At 48.7% G+C, this 24,843-nt stretch overlaps 1 protein-coding gene across 3 annotated transcripts in view; it reads right to left on the bottom strand.

The window, feature by feature from the left end:
* Kcnj12 (potassium inwardly rectifying channel subfamily J member 12) overlaps positions 1–24,843 on the bottom strand; it is a 46,906-nt gene that overhangs the window by 9,295 nt on the left and 12,768 nt on the right. The window contains exon 1 of one of the 3 annotated variants that reach the window (XM_040748791.1): positions 10,265–10,283. The exons of the other annotated variants lie outside the window; for them this stretch is intronic. The gene's annotated coding sequence lies outside the window, so the exon portion shown is untranslated. Of the gene's footprint in view, positions 1–10,264; positions 10,284–24,843 lie in introns of those variants that run through there. 3 annotated transcript variants of the gene reach the window in all.

Genomic DNA, 24,843 nt, shown 5'->3' with positions numbered 1-24,843 from the left:
CTCTGTGTGTGTGTCTGTTTGTCTGTCTGTGCGTGTGTCTATCTGTCTGCCTGTGTCTGTCTCTCTGTCTCTGTCTCTGTCTCTGTCTCTGTCTCTGTCTGTCTCTCTCTCTCCCCAAGACAGGGTTTCTGCGTAATAGCCCTAGACATGCTGGAACTCACTCTGTAGACCAGGCTGGCTGGAACTCAGAGATCTGCCTGCCTCTGCCTCTTGAGTGCTGTGATTAAAGACGTGCACCACCACCAGCAGAAACCTCCTGGATTCTCTTGTTCTGGTTTCTCCCCATCAAGGCCAGAAGCTACTTCCACATTGTTTGAAAGTTTCTCTTGTCCCAGCCCCATCTCTGACCAGTCTCAGAGGCCCTGAGAGGCTGGTGCAGGCTCTGACACAGAGGAACCGAGAGGACAATGTTCCTGCGCAGAGGACAATGCAAAGGCAAGGGCAAGGGGACAGGCAAGGAGGTGACCGTGCCATGAATGAGGAGACAGATACATGCACAGGGGAGGGGGATGGTCAAGCGGATGGATGGACACACTGGGCTGGCAGATGTGTGGGCGTCACTCCGGAGAGGAGTGGCCAGATAATGGGTGGTTTGGTGGGTAGATGGATGGTTGAGCAGATGAATAGGTAAAGGAAATGAGTAATGAATGGATGAGCAACTAACAAATTAGGGTGGATGACTGACAGATGTGTGTTTTGGTGGTCAGATGGATGGGTGGATGGGTGTGTGGACGGGGTGAGGTGGGAGGGTCCGTGGGGTGAGGGGTAGGAACCAAGCGGGAGTGGGAGGCAAAGGTGAGAGATAGACAGGGGTGTCTGGAGCCGCTGGATAGCAGCAGCTGGCTAAGCGGGCAGAAGAGACCAGTGAGGGGTGAGCGGAGGCCCCAGTGAGCATCTGTCGGTGGATGACAAGCTTCACAGGGACTCATCAGGACCTCACCCCCACCTGGAGTTGTCTCTAGGTCCCAGGCCAAGCGGCAGCCACTGTCTAACCAAGCAGCTGCTGCCATCACTCAAGGCCAGCTGAGAGGGTGGGGCCTCCAGTTACTCCCAGACCCTACAGTGAGCAAAGCAGAGCTACTGTGGGTGCTGCCACTCTCCTCAGATCGCTCAGAGGCCACAACCGACCCACCTCGTATGCCTTCACTACACCGAGGCTGAAACCAGGAAACCACTCAGACTGGACCAAGGCAGAACAAGAAAGCCACCGTTGATGATGGTGAGTGTCGTGATGTTCTCTGGGCGTGGGGCAGGCACCTCACACACATCAGCTTGCAGAACCTTCATGGGGCCACAGGGCTGGAGTGACCACCCTTCCCTCTTCAGAGAAGCACCAATGTCTCCATGGTCATGAAGAAGCTTGGGGTGCTATGCCTGTGTTCAAGTTACTCCTGCCAGGCTTTCCCCATGCCACCCCCAGACAGCTGTGGACAGCCTGATAAACAGTCTTTCCATGGATGGTGCATGGGTGAGCGAATGAATGAGGACAGGGCTAAAGTTGGGTGAGTGGCGTCAATGGACAGATAGGAAAGTGAATTGGAGAACGATAATGTTTCAAAGGGGCAGACAGGAGCTTGCCTGTGTGCACACACACCCTACAGTGTCCAGAATCAGTTTTCCATCTGTCAAAGGGACCCCAGCCTCCCTACCTATCTGCCAAGTGGATTTGGTGAGAGGATGATGGGAAGGGCTCTCAACTTCTGGAGGCCAGGACCTTGAGATGTTGTCACCTTCCCCACCTCCCAGGCACAGTCCATGGGGACGCCCAAGTCGCCCAGGTTGGCTTTGTCACACTGGCTTTTCTGGCTGGGATTAAAGAAATGGTTGGTGAGTCACCCCCACATACTAAGCCTCTGGGGCAAGTGACAATGGTAGGTTTGGAGTTGCAGAGTTATATTCAAATCAGGGCTCTTCCACTCACAAGTTGTGTGGCCCTCGGGGAGTCACTTCCCCTTTCTGTAAGCCTCTCTATCCCTCGTTACCATCTTTAACGCCACTTTGTGCCCACTGTTTGCCTCTCAGCCCTTTTTAAGAAACCAGGACTCAGGAGGCAGGGCCAAATGCCACACAACTGGGAATGTCCATGACAGGAACATCCTGTCTGTGAATTATGAATGAGTCCACACTGTGCTTGAACCGATATGCACTACCCATTACAACTTGAAGGGTGGTTCCTCCCAATGGATACATCAGGAAACTGAGACTAAGAGGTCAGGCTACATCCCAGTTACCCAGGTCAGAACTCTATGCAGAGGAGGGGACTGCCACAGGGCAACAAGAAGTTAAAGAAGGTTCCAGAGAAGAATCAAGGCTGAGAGCTGAGAATTGCTTGCTCTTCCCACCTCCTGTTGACCACCCGGCTGAGTCCTTCCTGGGGCTTCTCCCCAGACACACAACTCTAGACCTAAAACTCTCACAATTGTTCCTCTTTTTATAGGGAAACTGAGGCTTATTACAAAGAAGTGACTCACCCAAGGTCACAGAGCCAGGGGTGGTGGCCTCAGATTTATGTATACATTGTCCAGTGCCCCTACCTTACCTTACCCTGCAGCAGCTACAGCAGCCTACCAAAAAACTGTCCCCGCTTCTGGCCAGGAGCACCTTCCCAGGAGCAGAAGGCAGGGAGTACAGGGCAATGCCTCTCTAGAACTGAGGTAGCTAGCCAGTGAGGGAAAGGCTCAGCTGGCCCAGGCCTCCTCTCATGCTAAGCCTGGAAAGCAAGGCTCTGGAGGAGGCAGGCACTTCTTGAGGCTAAGGTGACAAGCCAGTCTCCAACCAATATTCTCATGAAGCCGAGCATGGCACCAGGAAGTGCGGGACAGCCACAGGGCAGGGAACAGGGCCTGGTCCAGCAAGGAGTAAAAGGCAGCATGTCAGCAGCAGGGCCAGTTTCTGGAGGGCCCCTTCCCTGGCTTCAGGCTGCATACACCTCAGCAGGTGTCACAGGGCGAGCAGAATCCTAGCTCTCACTCCTGGCATGCGACCACAGCAAGTAAGGGTCCTCGCCAGTGTTCCAGAGTGTTGGCTCTGGATGTGACACCCCACCTGGACAGGCAGAAGCAGAAAGGGGGTTCCAGGTGCATGGCTGGACATACCTAGGGGGATATCTGCATTTCCCCAGGGTAGACTCAGCCCCCTTGCTCCTCATCACCAGGATTTAGCCAACTCTGACTGAGGGAGCCTGGGGATGAGTGAGACACACTAACCCCAGTGACACACTGTGCTGATGGCCAGGAGGAGGGGACAGCACACTGTGAGCCTGAAATTGAGGCCAAGACTAGAGATTGTGGCCCCACCAGAGTAGACAGTGGGTACCAAATGCCAGGGAATGTTTTCTATGATATTTTTATCTTGAGAACATCCTCTGGGAGTTTGGGGACAGAGTGTCCTTGGCTCCAGGCCCCTGGGAGCAGCGAAGGGCAGGGACCTCTGAGTACCCTCTGCCAGGAGAGCAACAATCTCAAGGCCCCACTGTGGGGTAAGGAGCACCTGGCCAGTATTTGGGCTCCACAGGTCTCTGGGTTCCATTCCAGCTTGCTGTGTGTCCCAGGGAGGCAGATCTCCTCTCTTCTCTCATGCTCCTGCTAGTTTCCCACCTTTTCTGGACCTTTTCAATGCCAGCTCAGAACTGGAAACTTGAGGAAGACAGAGTGGGCCTCTGATTTCATTGGATGCTTTACCAGCAAGAGATGAAGGTAGCTAGATTAGAGTCACGCCAGCGTCCTGGGAGCCTAAGAAGAGTCTGGCCCATGGTGGAGAACTCAGGCGCTCCCAGACAAGTGTCATTAAGCCTAGGAGAAGTGCACTGGCACAGGGACCATGCAGACTGAGACAGCAAAACAATGACAGGTGTGGGAAGGAGCCAGAGATGTATGTGAACCTCAGAGCCCCCCCCCAGATCTGGAAGCAGAATTCCTCTCTGCTGCTCTCACACCAGGCCTTGGCAAGCTCTCCCACCTCTGAACGTCCCTGAGCCGGCCAGCAAACCCAGGGGCCTTCTGACCCAGCAGCCTGGCATCCTGCAGAAGCCAGGACCAAGACAGTCTGATGGAGCACACTGTCATCCTAATTACAGGGAAGGTGAATCGGTATTGAGAGTTCCAAAGGAAACAGGCCCTCGTCCAAGGGTACACTAACAGATGAAAGAAACAGAGGCCAGAGAAGCCTGCAAGCCATACTGACAAGCTTGGGCTTGATCCCAAGAGTCACACAGATCTCAAGAGCCATGACAAAACCTGAAAACTTTAACAGTTCCAGCAATATGGACTGGATGCCTGCCCCTTCCAGTGTCGCCTCGGGCAAGTTGCATCATTTCTCTGAACTCAGCTTTCGTTCCTCCGGTTCAGGACTAATAATAGCGCCTGCCTCATGGGGCTGGGTTGGGCTCTCAGTGAGTCAGTCCATGGGGATTGCCCACAGGAACACCTCCTGCCTAATCCCTCTGCCCATCACAGCCCAGGAAGCTCACAGGGCCCTGTAGGGCATGGACCAACCCCCATCACAGGAAGGAGGCTCAGATGACCGGATAGGTATGAACCCCAAGAAAGGGGCCCAAGGGACAAAGACCTGCCAATGTCTAGTCTCTTTGGTGTCTCTTTTCAAACTTCAACTAATCTAACTAAGTCTCAGATATTTCCTGATCACCTGATAGGGGCACAGAGGAGCAAGGACTTTAGAGAGAGAAGAAGCAGTCAGACAGACCTAGGAGAAGCTTGGAGAACTTGCCAACATAAAAATGTGTATCAGAGCTGGCGAGATGGCTCAGCACTTAAGAGTTCCGGCTGTTCTTGCAGAAGATTCAAGTTCAATTACCAGCATCCATGCTGGGCATTCACAACCGCCTATATCTCCAGTGCCAGGGGATCCAATACCCTTTTCTGGCTTTTTGGGCACCACACACACACACACACACACACACACACACACACAAATAGATAAATAAATAAATCTTCAAAAACTTGTATGGTGTTACTTATCAAACCTATCATAGTAAGACAAACAGCAAGTGATAAATATCCATCCAATACTGATGAATGGATAAGGAAACTATGGTATAAACACACAATGGAATGTTACTCAGCTGTAAAGAAAAATAAGGGACACACAGGAAGTTCCACATGTGGCATCTTCTTCAAGAAATTGTCTAGGCCTAGGAGGAGACGAGATCTGACTGAGGACAAGGTTCACAGATACATGGGGAGTTCCACAGCTCAGTGAAAGTGACAGACCTAGCCTGAGCTGACACAGAACAACACCCCCAGAGGGGAACTAAACACAGGATCTCTGGCCCTAACCACCTCTGACCCACAGAGGGAAACAACACCTCAGTCCTACCCCGACTGAGTCCTCTCCTGAGCAATGCAAATGCCACCACTGAAGAAAAAAGGAGACTGGAACTTACAAGAGAAAAAAAGAACTCAACCAATAAACTAGCTTCAGACAGGCAAGTCCCAGTAGAGAAGCCAAACAACACAAGAAAACAGAGACAGCACGCCTGTCTCAAAGATCACTAAGCCCCTGGCAAAGGTTACTAATAAGAACAATTTGGAAGAACTTACAGAATAATTATGTTTGAACAACCTATAGAAGGCATGAATGTACTCCAAGTAAACAAATGCAAAGAGCTGAATGGAACAAGGATGTCAACCCAAATGATAAAACTTGAATTCAAGAGAGAGATAGACATGCTGAAGAAAAACCAAACTGAAATTACATTGGAAATGAAAACTCCATAAGCCAAAATAAAAGCTCAGGAGGCAGCCTCAGCAACAAAATGCAACATGGGAAACAGAGCGCTGAGGCTGGAAGAGAAGGGTTGCAACTGAACCATCCAGCTAAGTCAGTGATAAAGAAAGAAAAGAAAAACACAAACACAACATAAGAAGCCTCTGGAGCATCCCGGGAAGACTAAATCTTAGAATTATGAGCATAGAAGAAGGAGAAGAATACAACACTGAAGACACAGAAAATATTTTCAATAAAACCAAAGAAGTTAAAGGTCCCAAATATAGAGAAAGAGGTGCCAGCCAGATTCCAAGAACCTTACAGAGCAATGAAGAGACAGGATAAGGGAAGAAACTCCCCACAACACATTTTGACAAGCACACTAAAAATAAAGACAAATGAAGGTTATTGAAAGCTTCAAGAGAGAAGGGTCAAGTCACTTGTGAAGGCAGGTCCATCAGAATAATACCTAAATTATTATTGTGGAAACAGTAAAACCAGAGGAGCATGAAAAGGTATATTAGACACTTTGAAAGACCACAACTGCCAATCCTGACTATTACACCCAGAAATCATACCTCTTAAAATTGGGTAAGAAATCAAATCTTTCCATGAGAAGAACTGATTTAAGGAGTTTATTTTCTCTATGTCACCACTGCCAAAGCCACTGGATGGAATACTTTAGTCCAAAGAGAAGGATAAACACGTTCAAGAGACCACAGGGAATAAATAAACAGTCTAAGAAAACACCACAAAATGACAGGAATTAATTCTTTCAATAATAACTCTTAGTAGTAATGGACTCAATTCCCCCAATAAAAAGACACAGAGAAGCAGATTGGATTAGAAAATGTGACCCATTTTTTTGCTGCCTCCAATAAATACATCTCACCACCAAAGACAAACCGAACCTTAGGTTAGAAGGGTGGGGAAAGGCATTCCAAGCAAACGGAGCTAAGAAATAAGACGGCACAGTCATCCTAATATCTGACAAAACAGACTTCAAAACAGCATGGCTACAGGAGGATGGAGGGACAGGTCATGCTCATCAGGGAATGACCCTTTGAAAACACATTACAATTCCAAACACACACCAAATACAGGTGCACCCAGTTTCATAAAACAAATGTAAAGCCACAAATTAACCCCAACACAGTGGTTGTGGGTGACTTTAATACCCCACTTTTGTCAACAGGCGGGTCATCTGAACATAAACTAAGCAGAGAAACACTGGATTTAAATGACATCATAAATCAAATGGGCCTAACAGATAATTGACATAATATTCCATCCAAACAATAAAAAGTACTCGTCCGTCTCAATAACCCACGAGACCTTCTCTAAAGCTGATCACATATTAGTACACAAAGCAAGCTCCAAATACAGGAAATTTGAAATGACACCCTGCATTCTAACCCTGACCACAATGGGTTAAAGCTAGGTGCCAGCAGCGGGGTGCCTACAGAAAGCACACAAGCTCATGGAAACTGAACAGCTCACTCGTCAATGATGCCTGGGCCACTGGAGGAATGGAGCAGGCAGTCAAAGACTCCTAGAATGAAATGAAAATTAAAACATAGCACGTCACAGTCCCTGGGACACACTGAAGGCAGTCTTAAGAGCAGAGTTATAAGCCTGGTCTACAAGAGCGAGTTCCAGGACAGCCTCCAAAGTCACAGAGAAACCCGCCTCGAAAAACCAAAAAAAAAAAAAAAAAAAAAAAAAGAGGAGAGTTATAGCAATAACACCAACATCAAAATTTTAGTAGATCTCAAATAAATAAATTAACGATACACGGCAGGGCCTTGGAAAAACAGGAGTAAATCAAGCCCCAACAATAGATAGGGAGAAATTAGCAATGTCAGGGCAGGAATTCATACAATAGATAGGGAGAAATTAGCAATGTCAGGGCAGGAATTCATAAAATAGAAACAAACAAACAACAATACGAAGAATTGGCAAGATGAGGGATAAAGAAATAGCTTGTGGCTGGGCATTGGTGGCACACGCCTTTAATCCCAGCCCTCGGGATGCAGAGGCAGGCGGATCTCTGTGAGTTCCAGGCCACCCTGGTCTACAAAGCAAGTGCCAGGACAGCCTCCAAAGCTACACAAAAAAACCCTGTCTCAATAAACAAAACAAAACAAAAAAGAGAAAAGAAAAGAAAAAAAAAAGGAATAGCTTGTGTTTTGGGACGCCGGCTACTCACAGTTTGGACCACAGTTCAAATCCTAGCCCCACACAGGACCGCTGCCAGCTGCTGGTACCTCTACCACAGAAAGATCTGAGTCCCTCTACGGGCCTCCATGGGCATCCACACAGATATGGACAGACATGCACACAAACACGTACATGTATATAAATACTAATAATTTTTTAAAAAGAATTAATGAAGCAAACAGCTGGTTGTTTGAGAAATAAAGTTGACAAATCCTTAGTCAAATAAACAAAGTGAAGGACCCAAATTACTAACATTAAATATTAAAAGGGAGATATTACATCAATGAAATTCAGAGAATCGTGAGGATATACTTAAATATATATATTCTACCAAACTGGGAAACTTTGTTTTTTTTTTTTTGGTTTTTCGACACAGGGCTTCTCTGTATTGTTTTGGAGGCTGTCCTGGAATTAGCTCTGTAGACCAGGCTGGCCTCAAACTCACAGAGATCCGCCTGCCTCTGCCTTCCCAGTGCTGGGATTAAAGGCATGCGTCACCAACGCCCGGCTGAAAAACTTTTTTAAATGGATTAATTTCTGAGATACCAAAATAAAACCAAGAGGAAATAAATAATCTAAACTTATCTACAGCCAGCAAAGAGATTGAAGCAGTAATAAAAAGTCTCCCAACTAAAAGCAGCCCAGGAACAGATGGAGTCACTGCAGAATGCTACCAGAACTTCAAATAAGAACTAATATCAATACTGCTCAAATTATTTCATAAAAGAGAAAAGGAAAGAAAGCTTCCAGACTCTTTTTATGAAGCCAGTATTACTCTGATGCCAAAACCAGATGAAGACAAAATGGAAATTATAGAAAAATTTCCCTGGTGAACATAGATGCAAAAATCCTAAGTAAAATACTCATAAACCAAATTCAAAATTACATTACATCAAACAGATCATTCATGGAGCTGGAGAGATGGCTCTCCAGCTAAGAGCTGGCTGCTCTTTCAGAGGTCTGGGGTTTGACTCACAGCACCCACATGTGTAACTTCAGTTTCAGGGGATCCAATACCCAAGTTGGAACTCTGTGGGCACCGGGCACACATGTGACGCACAAATACGCATGCAGGCAAAACATCATACTCACAAAATAATTGTTTTTAGTTTTAAAAACAACAGCAGGAGCAAGTTGGCTTTACTCCAGTGATGCAGGAATGGTTCAACATAAGAAAAATCAATAAATGTGATTCATCACATAAATGGATTAAATGACAGAAATCACATGATCGTCTCAATAAACATAGGAAAAAAGCCTTTGGCAACATCCAACATCCTTTAATGATAAAAGGCACGGAAAGGCTAGAGGCAGAAGAAGCACACCTCAATATAATAAAAGCCCCATGACAAACCTGTGCCAACAATACAGTAAGTGGAGGAAAGTGGGAAGTATCCCCACTAAGACCAGGAGTAAGGCACGATATCCACTGTTATTCAGTATAGTGCTTGAAGTCTCAGCTAGAACAACAAGAAAATAAAAGAGAATTAAACAGGAAAGGAAGAAGAAAAGTATCTGTTTTCAGATGTGTTGCATACACAAGGGACTTTAAAGATTGGGGTAGGGGTGGGGGACCCTCTGAGAGCTAACAAGTATGTCCAGCGAAGTGGCAGGATACAAAAGCAGCACAAAGCATCCTATATGCTAATGATAGGCCAAAAAAGAAATCAGAGAAAACCCACAGCCACAAAAACAAATAGATAAATAAATTACCTGAGAGTAAATCTAACCGAGGACATGAAGACCTCTATAACAAAAATACTGAAGGAAGAAATTAAGGAAGACACTAGAAGGTAAACCTTCCATGCTTATGGTTTGGAAGAAATATTGTGGAAATGACCCTACCAAAGCAATCTACAGATTCAATGTGATCCAAATAAAAATTCTAATGCTATTCTTCACAGACATAAAAAAAAACACAATTCAAGAATTTGCATAGAAGCACAAAAGCAAAGCAAAGAATCCTGCCAGAGGGGTCACAGTCTGATCAAATTACACTGCAGAACCGTAGTAATAAGAACAGCATGGTACTGGCACAAAGACAGACACATAGATCAGTGGAATAGAATTAAGGACCCAGATATTAAATTCATGCAACTACAGCCATCTAATTTTTTGACAAAGATACCAAAAATACAAAAATGGAGAAAAGACATCCTCAACAAATGGTGCAGAAACAGTTTCAACATGCAAAAAAAAGAACTCGATCCTCATCTTTCACCCTGAACAAAATTCAACTTGAAATGGATCAAAGCCCTCAGCATAAGATCTGAGAACCTGAAACTGACTGAAGGGAAAACAGGGGATGCTCTTCACTTACCAGCACAGGGAGGACCTTCTACACAGGCTTTAAGATCAGCAAAAGCAAACGGCATCTCTTGATGCTAAAATACTTCTGTAGCAAAAGAAGAAACTGCGAGTCAAGTGAAGAGGCAGCCACAGGATGGGAGAAAATGTTTCCTAGCTACCTATTTAATTGTTTTGTTTTTGAGACAGGGTCTCTATATGTAGCCCTGGCTAGCCTGGAACTCCCTCTGTGGATCAGGCTCACCTCAGACCTGCCTGCCCCTCCGGAGGCAGAGGATTTGTGACTAGAATAAAGAATTTTTAAAAAAACCCTAAACATCAAGAAAAGAAACAACCCAATGAAAAATAGGCTAGCCAGGTGTGTTGGTCCATGTTTTTAATCCCAGCAATGGGAGGCAGAGGCAGGAGGATCTCTATGAGTTCAAGGCTAGCCTGATCTACTATCCGTTCCAAGACTGCATAGAGAGACTCTTAAAACAACAACCAAAAGGGAGGGGGGCAAGGAACTGAACAAAAAATTCAAAAGAATAGAACATACATATGGCTAGGAAACCCTTTAAAAGTACTCAGCATCCTTAGTTAGCCAGCAGGACAATGCAAATTTAAATTACTTTAATATTTCATCTCAGGCCGGGCACACACCTTTAATCCCAGCACTTGGGAGGCAGAGGCAAGCGGATCTCTGTGAGTTCGAGGACAGCCTGGTCTACAGAGCGAGTTTGAGGACAGCCTCCAAAACAATACAGAGAAACCCTGTCTCGAAAAACAAAACAAAACAAAACAAAAAAAAAAAGGATTCCATCTCACACCAGCCAGAATGGCCACCGTCAGGAAAGTAAATGATAACAAGAGCTAACGTGAGTGTGGTGAAGGGAGAACTTTTCCCACTGCTGTTTCCAGGGCACACTGGCAGGGAATAGTGCGACAGATTTGGGAATCATCGTGGAGGTTTCTCAGAAATCAGGAAATAAAACTGTCACATGGCCCAGCTATGCCTTCGTAGGCATGGACCTGGAGGACTCTCTATCCTACCATGGAGACACTTGCATGTCCATGGGCATTGCTGCTCTGTTTACAACAGCTAGGAACTGGAATCAGCCTAGATGTTCATCAACAGGGGGTGAATAAGAAAAATGTGTTACATGTACTCAATGGAATATTACCTGGCTGTAAAGAAAGATGAAACCATGAAGTTTTCAGAGAAATGGATGAAACTGTGAAGATGATACTAGAGGAGGTAACTCTGACCAAGGAAGACAAACATGTGTTTTCCCTCACATGTGGGTCTTAAATCTTTTGTTCTGTGTGTTTAACTTGAAGCGCAAGCTAAGAAACTGGGAAGGTCTTCACCCTCCCTGGGGAAATGAGGGGATAACGGGGGGGGGGGTTGGGGGGAGGGCACGGGAGGAAGGGAGGGAATGGGAGAGGGACCTGGAACTGACTTGTGAAGCAACCTTGTTTCTTACCTCAATTTAAACTGGAAAATAAAATTAAAAAAAAAAAAAGAAACTGGGAAGGAGCCCTTGGTGGGAGTACAATAAGGAAGGGAGATGACAGATCAGAGGAAGACGGAAGCCGAGAGGAGGAGGCTGGATAAGTGGGAGGGGCATGGGAAGATGGAGGGAGACCAAAGGGAGACCAACCAAAGGAAAGACGCATTCATAACCACATGACACCTGCCCTCTCACAACCCGACTGAAAAGAAATAGTCAGAGGGATAGTAGAAAGCGTGTGACGTGGAAGAGGGAAGTTCTGGGGCTTGAAGGGTTAAGCCAGGATAGGGGTGAGAACATGGAGGAGAGAGGGTTAACCCTAACTAAGGATGTATGAAGCAGCCTCATGAAAACCCACTATTTGTAAGCTAATTTCAAAACACAACTTAAAAAAAAAAAGAAGAGTACAAGAGGAATAGCCCTCGGTAGGTGGAAATGTGCAAGGCATAGGACACCTCCCTAGACGTGATTGGTCAGGGAGGCCCCACAGGTCTTCAAAGCAACAACGACTAGCTGGGCACCATGGTGCACACCTTTAATCTCACAAAGGCAGGCGGATCTCTGTGAGTTTGAGGCCAGCCTGGTCTACACAGTGAGTTCTAGGTCAGCCAAGGGCTACAGAGTGGTTAGCCTTCATAGCTACATAGTAAGATGCTATTGCTGAAGAAAACACACGCTTTGGCTGCAGGGCATAGAGAAAGCAACCTTAAACTGACCAGGAAACTTCCTCCCTGCTGGCCAGCTTTCATAGGGCTATGAGGTGCTATGCAGAAGGGGTTCAGGGATACAGCAATGGTCTCACCCAGGTCTTACCTTGTGTGATGTAATATCAACCTTCCCAGAAAGATGTGCCTACTGGTGTAGTAGAGGCACAACTATTAAGAGGAAACTAATCATTTTCTGATGGGATCTGAGGCCTGCTCCACAGGAGAGGATTTCATGCCTGGAACTGAAAGCCTGGTCAAAAGTCCATAGCTCAGAAGGTCATGGACACTAGGGAGAACCTACTCTTGTTATTTTGCTAAATGACCATGCTGTCTATTGCTTTCTTCTTATGCTCACATATAGACTTACACTGCTCTCAGTCTCGGTCAGAGAAGCTTCATTATGCAGTGGGCAACAGTCACAGTGTCAAGAATAAGAGACAGTGTTCAACCCTAAGCACCAACATCACTCCCACACACCAAGACTCAGGGACATCACAGAAGAGGAAGCCAGAAACATGTAAGGGCTGAAGGATGGGAAGTAGTATTGTCTTACAGACATGCCATGGCTGTCATGAACCCACAGAAGCTGCAGGTGCCTGCATACAACCAAGCCAAAACTCTAGCACAGACAGAGGAAATGACTCCCAGGTCCTACCCTAGACTGAGGAACCATTGGCAGTGGATAACTGCTGTAGGAGAGAGAATCACTCTTTTTTGAGGTTGTGACTACTGGTTGAACTCCCATAGTTTCTATACTCATGCACATAGGAGCAGCACTAAATGGACTTTGGTGGTGGTGGTGGTGGTGGTGGTGGTGGTGGTGGTGGTGTGTGTGTGTGTATGAATATATATAAAGACATGAAGTTGAGAGGGGAGTTGTTGAGAGAGATACAGAAGGAATTGGGGGAACAGAGGTGGATGCAATCATATTTCATTGTATACATGTATGAAATACTCAAGAATAAAGAAAAATCATGAAAAATTCAGGTAAATGGTTGGAATTTGAAAAATTATTCTGGTGAGTTTATCCAGGCCTAGAAAGACAAACATCACATATTCATTCTCACCTGGTTTCAAACCCTCTTGTTCTGAATGTTTCACTTGAAGTTTATGTGATGGCTAAAAAACCAGAAACAGATCTGGCGTTGGTGGGTGGGGACAACACATTAAGTAAGGGAAGATAGTCAAATATAGGCAAAAGGAAAGCACAGAGTGGGGAGACTGGAGGAGAGAGGTTCGGACACGGAGTGGGGGTCGGGAAACAAGGAATATTATGGTTTGAATGATGTTTGAACACTTGGTCTCCAGTTGACGGAACTCTTTGGGAAGGAATAGGAAGTGTGGCCTTACTGGAGTAGGCGTGTCACTGGAGACAGGCTTTGAGGTTTCCAAGGACTCCCAATGTGTGCTCTCTCTTTCCCTCCATCCCTCCCCTCCTCTACCCCCTGGATTTATCTCAAGATATAAGCTCTCAGCTACTGTTTCAGTGCTATGCCTGCTTGTTGCCATGCTCCCTATCTTAATGGTTATGGACTCACCCTCTGAAACCATAAGCCCAATAAACTCTTCTATAAGCTACCTTGGTCATGGTGTCTCGTCCCAGCAACAGAAAAGTAATTAAGCCAGTAAACAATTGTGAGTGCTCAGCTGCAATGAAAAGTCCATGTCAATCTCCCTCATCCAAGGCTCAAGAAACTTTGTTGAAGAACAGGCAGGAAGCATGTACGAGCCAAAGGATGCAGAGGAGAGCTGTAAAGTGCTGTCTTTAAGACATGACATGGCTGTTGCACATAGCTGCTGAGGGAGTGAGAGTTACTTTTTGGAGATATGTCTGCTAGTAGGTTGTCCATCTCCAGTGTGCATATGGGCAGCACTAAGTGGACTGATGGGATGATTAATGATGATGATGATGATGATAAATAGAAGACAGGAAGTTGGGAGGGAGGTGGTGTTGGGGTAAATAGATTCAAAGTACATCATATACACACAAAGTCTTCAAAGAACAAATGCTAAATATTCTTCTCTTTTTTGTTGTTGTTGTTGGTTTTTTGTTTTGTTTTGTTTTTCAAGACAGGGTTTCTCTGTGTTAGCTTTTGGAACCTATCCTGGTACTCACTCTGTAGGCCAGGCTGGTCTCAACTCACAGAGATCCACCTGCCTCTGCCTCCCACGTGGGATTAAAGGTGTGTGCCACCAACGCCCGGCCCTAAATATTCTTTTTAAAGAAATGGTTCATGTGCTCAATAGGCTGAGTACAGAGTTGGGGCCCAGATACCAGTGAGGCTCACATGACTTGCAGTGTTTCAAGACCCACACGACAGTACCCAAGAGGCCCTTCACAGCACAATGCCTTTCTTTGCTGGCCAGAACTAAGTGAATCCTTCAAACTCAGGGATGCCTCCTCCTTGAAGTCTTCCAAGGTTCCCCAACTCTCCTGCTACCCTTCCGAAGCACCCTGCACGTATCTCAGGCCTTGTACCCTGGACCTTGCTTCTGTTCAGTGTATCAGAAAGTTCCAGGTGGGTGGTCAAGCAGGTCTGAGAGATGAGGAAATAAGGCACGGACACATGCAGAAGTGGGCATCCCAGACAAAGGCCCTGAGGCTGGGCGGTGGCCTGGTGTGTCCCAGGAACCTGAAGGGTAGTTTGCCAAAGCTGGGCATGCTGGAGAGACAGGAGAGAAGCTGAGAGCACGAAGGATGAGGAGACAGTGGCTCAATGACACAAAGCTTGCTGGCTTCCCCTTCTTCATGCACAAGGCAATTAATAATCCTTGTCCCAGAGTGATATTCGAGATAGCTGCTTCCTAGTCCTCCCTTGCCACATGCTGACTTCCCTACCCAAGGCCCTTTTGTCTCTATTCTCTAACTCCTACGGATCCTTCAATACCCACTTTCAATTCCCATCCCCTGTACTTCCCTCTGTCACTAGGACCAGGACATCCTGTTTCTGAAGTCACCCTACCAGGCCAGGGCCTCCCCTGAGGATAAGGCCTATGTCTGACTTCCCTGAGGGGCCCCAATATATGGCCTGGGAGGCAAAAGGTGGGGTTGGGAAGATGGACTCGGTCCTATGTCAATAATGCCCCTGAGGGTTACATTTAACACAGCAGTGGAATTCTTTTATGTCACATTCTTTCCATGCCCACTGTCCAGCCTCAGGGCATCTGTCTGGCTGGCTGTTTGTCCACTTCCACAGATACTCTTCCCACACCCTCATCTTCAACTCTCCAGTCAAATCCCTTTTCCGAAATGCTTGCCTGGTCTCTAGAACACCTGCATCCATGTCTGGGATTACTCAAAATCTTCTTCCATACCATTAGCTGACCTTCTGAGAACCCAAGAGAAACGAGAAATATCCCAAAAGGTCAATTTAAACAAGCCTAACACCAAGTTTTCCTCCACTTTAATCCTTCACACACACACACACACACACACACACACACACACACACACACACACAAAGGCTACTTGGTGTAGTGGTTAATCTTGTCAACTTCACTAATTTTAGAACCACCATGGAAACACACCTCTAGGTGTGTCTAGATACTCCTAGAAACATTCAACTGAACAGGGAAGACCCACACTGAACAAATGCAGCATCACCCCCACCACCTGGGGTCTTAGACTAAGTAAAAGGAGAAAGCGAGTGAGGACCAGCATGCACCTCTCTGCTTCCTGAGGATCCAATGTGACTAATTGTCTCACACTGCTGCCACCATCCCCTCCTGCCATGATGGACTGTACTCTCCAGCCGTGAACCGGAATGAACCCTTCCTCCTCTAAGTCGCCTCTGATAGGCAATTTGTCATAGGACCAAGAAAGTAGCTAATTCACCTGACCAGGCCAGTCAGGATCTCTCTATTGCTCTGCCTCCAAGCCCAGAGGACAAAGGACAGCAAAGTGTATGGCCCCATCTACGGTGGATGGAGTAGCCCTTCCCATAGCTCCCTCCCTACCCAGCACTGCTAGCTGAGGCAGCACCAGGCAGGTCCTAGCCACACCTGCAGAAACCCAACCTCACTGCTCCTAGTTACCTTTGTAGCAAAAGTGTCCTGCTGAATAAGTGAATGGCAGATGCACCCAGCCTGTGAACAATGCAGCAAAGAGTAGGAACCAAAGCCAATTCATGAGCCCACAGGGCAGCCTGGGACCCATGACTGTCCCCTGTTGGCTCATCCCTACACCTGTTGACCCTGAAGACTATTTCTGAGTGCTGGACCTATGCAGGGTGTAGCAATAACATAGTGAAATGCTCGGTCCTCTTGATATGGGGGGGTTGTTCTAGAATAAAGTCACCAGTGCGCACACAAGGCTTCGGGAGGTGATAGAGGGCCACCCCGGGTGGAGAGAGCCAGAGCCAGGGTTATGACGCAAAGTGGGCCTCCAGGCAGAAGGTAAAGCGAACAAAGGCTCTTAGGCCAGGGTGGGCTGCGCAGTGCACAGTATGAGACAACTCATGAGGGTGGGGGCAGGAAGTTAGGGGCCGCTGGCAGGGCAACTGGGTACCCTGCCTTTGACACATCAGCCATCTTCAGTTTCCCAAATAAAATCCACAGCAGGGGTTTAGCTCGCTCACCTCCACCCTAAAAGCCTTCCCAGGCCAGGGGCCCAGGAAAGAACGTGAAACTGAGGAGGCTTCCAAAAGGAAGGAAGGGGCATCAACAGCACTGTCTAGTCCTGGGATGGCTCCAGTTAAAGATGAGACTTGGGAACCCCACCCTGCACAGCTGAAAAGTGGGTGCTCCAACCACGGTGTTCTGACGCCACATCTACCTGTCACGAGCCTCTTAACACTGGGCTGTCTAACCCCAACAAAGTCACTCTGTGCATCAGAGGATGACACATGCCACCACCCTTTACAGGGCCGAAAACCTGCAGCTAGAGAGGGCAAGCGCCACACCCACAGCCCGCCACCCTGCCCATCTTCAGCACAGCAGGGGTAGGAATTCAGGGCTCAGAAGCTGCAAGTACTGAGGTGCAAACTCACTGGCATGAGTCCTTGCCACAGGCTTGGCTTAGTACCACATCCTACAGGAAGCCTTCTGGGACTGGGATGCTCAGCAGGGGCTTAGGTAGCTAACTGATGCTGTGAGGAGGCAGGGCTGCCAAGCACCTGAGCTGGTGCCTCAGGACCTGGCATTCACCCCCTGCCTCCCCAGACCATAAGCATAGAGCTCGAGAAAGTGGTCAGTATGGGGGAGCAGAGGTTCCACAGGCAGGCCTCAGTCATGAGAGTCCCAGGAAAAGCCTGCTCCTGCTCGGCTCGGGAGAGTGAGAGCTTCCTTCTTCACCCACTGTCCGTGCCTCTCAACAGCCCGGAAAGCCACTCCTGGGAAACTTGCCACTCCAAAGGGAAACCTCCATTCAGAGAGAGGCGCCCGGGCACTAAACAGGCTGGCCATTTCAGACCTGGGCTAGGCATCCAAGTGAAGTCACTGGGCATACTGCCGGAGCAGCTGGTGAGGCTCACAAGTAAGTAAGCCTGCCTTCCTACCACCTTCTGAGAAGACGCTAGGCTCGGGGTGGGCAGGGGGGACACACAACTCTCTTTACATCTGTTCCTTGTTGCAGCCTGCTGTGACCTGCTACTTTCACCTCAAAGGCACTATATATGTGATTAACCTTTGGCATCTCCGTGTTCACATCTTTAAAATGGGCATATTGCCTCCCTACCACAGCAGCTGGAAGATTAATGACATTGCTCTGTGCTCAGTGCCTAGAACAGTTCTGTGTGCACAGCAGGCAGCATACACACAGGGGCTCACACCACCACTGATGTATGTGGCATCTCTACTGACACATGGCCTGAGGCCTGGTGCATGCTCTTCTAGAACATTCCCCAAGATCAGGCCAAGGGCTTGGGAGCAAGTTTATCCAGGAGTTGGTTGGGAAGCATACACAGGGAATTTGAGCCAGGAAAGGATGGTAGCATGGTCAGCTGCCCCATTCAGATGCTAGGCCTAGGAAGACCCTTGGAGGACCTCCAGGGTGCCATAGGTGTCTAGGTCTGTGACTGGCCTAATACCAGGTACGGTGAGCTATCACAGGCTGGTGCACTCACCCACAGCTGGGCACGCAGGCACCTATGGTGATAGCAGGGGTGCAGCGTGGAGCCTGAGAAACACTTGGCTCAGTTGGCCGACAGCTCTTGCCTCATACAGAGGTCAACATATCTGTATGCAGTTGTCACCATGCGTACAGTCCGTTTGTTTTCCCATGTGTGCACCTTCCCAGAGAGCAGATCTGGTCACACCGGTGGTGCTGTGTACACCAGGACTGTGGGTCTGCTCTTGAACATGTGTGTACACAGGCACAGACACACACACACACACCTTGCTCAGGGTTATGCAGTAGGGCGGATGCACACACTCAGCCTAAGCAATGCTGCAGGGTGGGGGAGATGGTTTGGTCACCTAGGCAACGGGCAGTATCTAGCTAGTCTGGGACAGCTTTGGTTCAAAAGAAAAGAATCCAAGCATTGAACACAAAAAGAGGCTGCATGAAGAAAAGAAATTGGGGGTGGAGGTGTGACCCAGCAGCCCCAGGCCAAGTGGGCCTACCTGGATCCTTGGGTATAGAGTCCTTCCAGAGGCTTGGGACGTCTACTCAGGGGATAGACAACTGGGGATAAGTGTCCTAGGGTAATGCTGCTAGAGGTGAGGAGGGGACATGCTCCCAGGGTTACTGAGCCTCAGAAGGCTTTTGGCACTCTGTAAACACAGGCATGCTGGGCCATGCCTGCACAAAAGTCACCAGCTCTGACAATTAACACACTAATTGCGCATGCTGTCCACAGCCGGCAGCGCATTAGCCCACATCATGTGGCGATTTATTCACAAGCTTCCATCTCCTGGCTGTCCCCAGCTCACAGCCTCAGCTGCTTCTGCTAGGTGAGGAGGCTGGGACTACGGCAGACACTTCGTTTTAAAACCCTGCGTGCTGTTTATGTCCCATCAGATAAGAGCGCTCAGGATGAACCACTCCCTGCAGACAGTGGCAGCTGTACCCTCCAGTCTGGCAGTGACGGCTGCGGAATGCCTCCTCTTGTGTCTCAGGAACTGGGGTTCGGAGGTGGCCACTGCTCAAGAGCTCATGGCTGGGATCTTCAACACAATAACAGAAATGCCCCCGGACTGCTACCCCCTGTCCAGAGCACAGCCTGCAGGGGAGATTCGGAGATTCTGCTGTTAGCCTCACTTGACCGGCAGGAAAATGCTGCTGAGAGACGTCAAAGGACTCACTCAGGGCTAGACAGCCCGAAAGTCAGAGGCAGTGGCTTTATAGCCACTGCCCAGAAGGCCCCATCATTTAGCCTCCCCAGCTCAATTCTGAGGGATCCTGTGGGGTTGGCACAATTTTAATGCCTTAAATATGGGGAAACTGAAGCTTGGAGAACTAGAGAGTTTGCTCGGGATCACACAGGTTGGAAAGGAAGTAGACATGTGACTTTGATAGACAATATGCTCCCATTCATGCCCTGGGTAACCCCTGAACTGTGACCCCAGGGCTAGAGCCAGCTCTAGGGAGCTGCTCCAGAGGAAGTGAGAATTTTTGGGTAGTCAGTCTCCACTGCTGCCTGAACCACAACCAGGGAGGGTACCCTCCCCTGTGAAGTCACCTGCCTCTACATACAGCCCATTCACCAGCCCTGGAGGAAGACCAGACAAGCATGAAGGACCCACGAATCAAAGCAGCAACCTCGAATGGAAATCACAGTTACCATCCTCAAAAAACGGGGCCCTAACTCAGGCCAGCACAGGTTCTGCTTGTCAACATTAGCTTAGGGGCATTCTGGGCCCCTCCCATATGGGCCCTAGAGCATCCTGCTGGCTTCTCTGGAGACCAACGGGAATACCAGGCCACTCTCACAGGGTTACAGTGACCTTGCCTGTGAGGACTAACTCCCCTGTGAGGGTTGAAGTAGCCATAAGGACTAACCATCGTACACTGTTCACAGAGCATGCAATGGGCTTTGAAGATCAACTCTAGAACTCCCTTAGGTTCCCAGAAGCCCCTCTCTGAGCCTACCTCCCAGGGCTCTAGAGCAGTTATAAGCCAGGCCTGGCAGAGACCCAGGTACAGCAGTGGACATCTGGGGCTGGCTACTTAGGCCCACCAGTCTAGCTGTCCCTGTGCCACACAGCAAGAGAGGGCAGACCACACTCTGGAAATGGACTTACCCAGTCCTTAGAGAGGTTTTAACCACTCCCCAGCCTCCACCAGACCCCAAAGGCTCTCTCTTCCTCTTTGGGCTAGTTCACAAACTTTTTTGTTTTTGTTTTTCGAGACAGGGTTTCTCCGTATTGCTTTGGAACCTGTCCTGGAACTTGCTCTGTAGGCCAGGCTGACCTTGAGCTCACAGAGATCCGCCTGCCTCTGCCTCCCAAGTGCTGGGATTAAAGGCGTGCACCACCAACTTTTGCTCCAAGTTCTGCCATCTCGGGCAGGTCACTATACCTCTCCTGCCTCTACTTACCCCACATGTAACAAGCATCGTTACTGTAGTGTGGACTTCCAGGTTCATGAGGAGTTTAGAGTTGAGCCTGACATGGAGAAATATCACTATCTTTATTCCAGTTGCCATCATTTCTGTCTATGCACTGGGGACACATACTTTGCTATAGGCCTAACAGGGTGTAAAAAGTTTCAGGAGAAACAGATGGACGTTTTCTGGTGACTCCCCCTTGACAACTCGAACTCCCAGAGCATACGCCTCCCGCTCTTGCTGGGCCATCCCTTCCAGAGTGTCCACAGCCTGCCCACTGTCTTCACCCTTCCTACCATTTAGCCTCCAGCTGAGCTTCTGGCACTGACTCCTTAGTCACCAACACAGTAAAGGCACAGCAGAGGCTCCCTGAAGGTTTGCAAAACAATAGTCTAGAGATTGCACCCAGATATCAAACCCAATTCTGTCACTGAAGCCTTAAAGAACAATGTGATCCTGGGGGTGGTAGCACACATCCTCAGGGGCCAGAGGCAGGGATCTCTGTGAGTTCGAGGCCAGCCTGGCCTACAGAGTGAGTACAGGACCAGTCAGGGCTACACAGAGAAGCAAACCAGAAAGGGCAGAGTGAGACAGACATCTACTTTCACAAAAAAACCAGGTCTCAGAGAAACACCTGCAGACACTGATGAGCTGGGGTAGACCACCTCCCCTTCTCTATCCCAGCACAGTAAGCAGGGCAGCATAGGCCACCATTAGTTACTAGCAGTGCCTGCACTGAGGATGGTAACCTGAGCTTGGAGAAACCACATTCTGGGGGTCAAGGGTTTAAGTGAAGGCCTAGGAGCATGTCCTCTGACTAAGGTCCGGTTGCTCAGTGTGGGAGTGGAGACAGACCTGGAAACTAAACTGTATACCCCGGCCACTGTGGCCTCATCTGCAAAGAGAGTACTGAAGGACTTGGTTGTTCAGAACCAGGGGGGGGGGAGTCAGCTGTCAGTTGTGAAACGACAAGGTAGAGGCCACTCACAGCCTGTGTCCACCAGATCCCAGCACACCCCACAGGGGCACTATAGCCCTGGGGCTACATTAATACCCAGTGGACAGTGCTGGATCCATAAGAAAAACACTGGAACAAAGGGAAGAACTTAAACAAAGAAGGATCCACCGAGGCTATGAAAGGGGGAAGGGGCCCATGAAGAAAGAGTTCCAGGAGAGGTATGAGGAAGGAGGGGCCACACTAGGGAGGATGCCAAGGATGGACAGAGAGAAACAACGCCAGTCCCGCGGTATAGCTAACCACGGGAGCAATTTGTGGGCCCTGAACCTGGGCTCTGAGATCTGGACCCTTCAATCCTGGCTCAGAGGCCCCAGAAAACCCTTTAAGCCTCTGTGAGCCTGTGTCCTCCTAGGGATAGGATTAGAGTCCTAGCATCCTTCAGGGTTGTGATGTAGGTGCAATGTGACAGTGCAAGCTTCCACCCTGAAGGTTTTCTGAGCCCAGAAGACTGGAGTTTAGCTGGAGTAGAGGTGAGCTGGAGAGCCTGGACACTGGAGACAGCAGGTGTAGACTTGCAGAAAAGATACAAAAGACCCCAGAGACCAATGGAGTTAGGGTTCTAGGCCTGGTCTCAGAGGAACAGCTCTGTCCAAATAGTGGGCTACCCTGGCAGGGCAGACGTTATATAGGGTCAGAGAGCCAGGGGAGTGATGTTCTACTGGGATCCCTATGACTTGGATTCATAATCACTGGCCACACTACCTTCTCCTCCTATGGCTGTCTGTGCTCCCAGCACCCTCCCCTCCCAGCCTCCTAAGTTCAGATGCACTGATGTCTGGTCACAGCACCCACCCTGCCAAGGCTCCACCACCATCAGTCCCTCCACCCGCATCCATCTCCATCTATGCACTCTACACAGTGTCTGCCATGTAGAGAGCCTGGCCCTATCTGCACTACCTACCACCTGTCTCCCGATCTGGGAATCCCCTGCTTGAGGCTGCTGGGCTGTGAAGAAGGCACGGCTCTGTGGCCGTCCTCCCACCCCGCATCAGCACCCCCAGGCTGAGGGGAGACAGGTGGCTTGGAGTCCCTCCAAATCCAGCCTATTGCACTGCCCCGGAGGAAGAGGCTCCTGCCAGTCCTCATGTTAAACAGGCTGAAAGAGGGTGGGCACCAGCTAGGCTATATGCCCCCAAAACAGCTGCAGCTGAAGGGGGAGTCCAGATAGAAAAGCCCTGTGGGGCATCTGTCCCTCTGTCATTTCCTTGGCATCCCATTCCAGCAGCCAGACCAGCCTTCCCTGGGGAGCCCAGGCCATTGGAGCTGGCACTACCCAATGCACACATGTTGGCACACATGCAAAGATGATGACCCAGTCTGTAGCCTCGACAGAAAATGGCCCACCTGCTCTGCCCCTGCTTTGGCCAGCTGCTCCAGCATCACCCACTTCTGGCCTCCCCCTGCCTCCTTCTCTCGGACACCCTTCAGCTCACTCTTTGATTTCATGGTCTCTGCTCACACAGAGTCCATGGTCATTCTCCCCTTGACACACAAATTCTATGGAGCAGGACTGCTTTGTCACCCAGTGTCCTAGGGCCATAGACTCCGTGTCACCTCTAGAAAGACTCCTCCCTAATAAGTCTAGAAAGAGCCCAGTGGCAAAAGAGCACCCTGGATATAGCAAAGGATTTACATAGCCAGAGGGGACAAGGCCCTGTGGACGAGAGGATGGTAATCCATCTATAGGAAAGGGCAGGGAACAGAAAATGGGCAGCTGTGGCATAGGCCAAGGATTCTCTTTTGATTTTTCTCAGCAAATCAAACCATCCACAGAGCCTAAGGCTTCAATGGGGAGGCTTGGGCCCAGAATCTCGAGGACAGGGACAGGCACCAGGAACTAGAGCAGAAATAGGAGATAGGTTCTGGACTGGGTTTGGGGAGATGAGGACTCAGGATGGATCCTGGCAGGTGCAGAACTGTTTGTATGGCTGGCCGGCTGCCCCACAGCAGGCTGCAACTGTGCTTAGGGGCTTTGTATAGTTTGATTCTTGTTCTCTGCAAGTCCCAGGGGCCTTGGGTAGCAGGCAACTAAGAATTTCTTTGTGTAGATCCCAGAGATGGCTCTCAAGAATGCTCTAAGGGCCCTCCTGAGCTACACCATCCCCTAAGAACACAAGTGCCACCACAGCCCTTGTGAAGCCAGGACCCAGGCACTCACCTGGGAGCTTTTCATTGGGTCATAGGAGTCTGTGGATACAGCTGCTTCGCCACAGAACCTGGAATCCCTAAAGCCAAATGGAGGGATAGATTGATAGGTGGATGGATGGATGGATGGATGGATGGATGGATGGATGGATGGATGGATGGATGGATGGGGAAGGGGATGGAGGTGGATAGATGGATGGATGGATAGATGGTGGTAAGGGGTGGGGATGGATGGATTGATGGTTGGATGGGTGGGTGGGTGCGTGAATGGACGGATGGATGCACGGACAGATGCTTCCTAAGTACCAGATTCTTAAACTACATATTTATATATGGTAGGGGTACATACATGACTCCATATGGTAGCTCAATGTGGGTCACAAAAAATTGGCAACAGTAAATATTTTGAACATGCAATGACCAAAACTGAATTGAAAATCAGCATGTCATGAATCCCATGTGTTTTAGTCAGTGCTGTCCCATGTTGCATTGCAGGACATCACTGCAGCCTTGATTCTGAACACCCCATGCCCACTCTGCACTGAGCCAGACAACACCAACAAACATTGCCTGAAACAGCTTGGCTCAAGTGGTGTTTTTAATGCACACACAGTGTTCTCGTCTTACAGAAACATAAAGGAAAACAAATGCTTTTTTTCTATTTCTCAGCATATTAGTATTATTATATATTTGGGTTATATGGTGGCTTGAATGAGAAATGTTCCTCACAAGTCCAATTTGAA

Source organism: Mesocricetus auratus, unplaced genomic scaffold (genome assembly GCF_017639785.1).
Source record: "Mesocricetus auratus isolate SY011 unplaced genomic scaffold, BCM_Maur_2.0 Super-Scaffold_100007, whole genome shotgun sequence".
Classification (NCBI taxonomy): Eukaryota; Metazoa; Chordata; class Mammalia; order Rodentia; family Cricetidae; genus Mesocricetus; species Mesocricetus auratus.
The sequence above is the reverse complement of the archived record's forward strand: the minus strand, read 5'-3'. Positions and strand labels throughout refer to the sequence as shown.